The sequence below is a fragment of the Schistosoma mansoni genome (genome assembly GCF_000237925.1).
Source record: "Schistosoma mansoni, WGS project CABG00000000 data, supercontig 0203, strain Puerto Rico, whole genome shotgun sequence".
Lineage (NCBI taxonomy): Eukaryota > Metazoa > Platyhelminthes > Trematoda > Strigeidida > Schistosomatidae > Schistosoma > Schistosoma mansoni.
The window spans coordinates 16,756-19,112 of record NW_017386076.1 but is presented as its reverse complement, the minus strand read 5'-3'; positions in this window follow the sequence as shown (position 1 = coordinate 19,112).

Sequence of the window (2,357 nt, the reverse complement as noted above, 5' to 3'; positions counted from 1 at the left end):
GAATTTTCAATACAAATGTCAAGACAGTTCCACTGTATGGGGCGGAGACGTGGAGAACTACGAACTCCGCCTGTAGCTCCTCCGTGGACTACTGCCTGTCCCAAGCCCGTGTAAAGGAGGAGGGTTGGGCATGGGGTTAGAGACCTTATCCTGTAGAAAACCAACTCACTAAAAAAACGCTAACCAGAAAAAATTATTTAGTGCCGTCCATACCGATAATGAAAGCTTGACAATTAGATTGTCTAGCTCCAAGAATTCGGAAATATTAAAGAAATCCACCTGAGTTGTAATAATATGAATTATATAAAGATCTTGACGTTATCATTGAAACAAGAATCATCATGACAAGTAGAATTATTTCGATTTTCTGAGAGCACCTTCTCTGTGTCCAACCATAGATTTGCAAATCAAACTTAACTGGATGTTTTAACCACCTATAAAAAATCTAGTTTAAGAAGCATCATTATCAAGGTGAAACTTGATAACTTCAAATCAAATGATCAATAAGTAGAATATTAATAATAAAATATTGATATATTTGTGATATCTAAATTAGTAGAAATTAAATTTTCTGGGACTTCGTGGCATGACGTGAGCGATTTCTTTAGAGTAAATAATTAACCGAATTACATTAACATAAATTTTAACCATATAGAGCAAAAGGGGAAATATTTGGTCCAATCGGAATCAAAATACGTCTGATTTTTGTCATCATAGGGTTGTGAATATCGTCGAATTTTATTGAAATTACGGACGGATATAAGGGAGACAACCATCGAAAGCACTGAACAGGCGTTTTGTTACGGTGTGAGACTCTTCAGCAGTGTACATCAATAACCCTAAAGTCTGAAAAGAGAAACCCAGGGATTACAGTCACTCGTGTGAACAATTAACTTCCAAACTGCTGAGCTGGGATTTTCTAGCATACTAGTCAAACTTAATCTTTAGACGTGATTCTGTAAAGATATAAGACAGATTTTCTCCTTTATTCGAATTAAGGTATTTTGAGGCATTGGTTATTTTGTAGAAAGCTTTAACTCTGTAAACTTTCGTGATTTGTTACTATTCTCCTGTTTTACTCTGACAGTAACGCAAAACCACAGTATCAATCCACGTTATTTCATTCGAGATGTTATGCAAAGTCAAAGGCTTTTTGGTTTTAATACGTTTTGAATGGTATTTTAAGGACAATTGGTAAATTGCATGGTGTTGTCTATAGTTCCTTGTTGAAAAATATGACTATTTTTCTACGTGATCAGAGTGTGCATGCTCATTTTTACCACACACTTCTAAAACGTTTAATTTGTCTCATCTTTATGTTATTAAATAAATTAATTATTCAACGAAATGAGACCTTTTACATGTATCTTCTTATCATATTATGCATATATTAAATGGTTTAATAATTAGCGATTTGTGTTAATTTGCATATGCATGAATATTAAAAGTAATTAATGCCATTATCGATTTCATTTCTTTTAAATGTGTACACATTATGTAATATGCTCACACGTATGTTATATAATATGTGACAAGATCAGTCAATATTTATCACTACAATAATTAGTCTTTACATTTGTACACGTACAATATAATCCATCTTGGGTTAACATACTTATCCTTCAGTACATATATATTACGTAACTGTTTATTGGATTAGTCAATATGTGCGTCTAAATCATGAAAGTTTATGTATCTATAGACATTTTAAGCATGGAATGAGTTGTTTGATGCTTGATTGTTCTGTCCATACTACTGACTATGAAATAACAACATATGCTGATTGATCATTAAGCAGAAGCCAATTTTATATTTGTCTATTCACGAATTCTAGTTGAATCCTATCGGCCAAGTTGCAATATGTCCACTGGTTTTATTAGCTAGGTTTCATATCTGTTATGTTTAGAGGCAGACAGAAAGCCCTTAGCCTTGGTGTTGATCAAGTTTATACTCGTCAGAAAGAAATATCTGCTACCTTAAGGGAATTAGTGCTTCTTGTGCGATTTGACCATGTATCTACCAGCTTAACATTTTGAACCGTTATCGGTGAGGTATTTGAACCAAGACTAATTACGTGTATAGATGAGATATTCATAATGATTGATTACTTAATAACTAGCAATGTCATGAATCGGTACACGGCAAGTCAAAAATCCTATAATCTATTTCGAAATAGTATTGGTTACTCTAACACAAAGGATTCCTATATTAATAAATGTGAGAATAACTTGTTCAAAACATCATAACATTAGATGGATAGTGGCTAGCAGTGGAATCCAGGACGCGCGTTTCGTCCTATTTGGGACTCGTCAGCTAGATGTACCTGCATCTCAGAGTTGATGTTCACTCTGGGACTC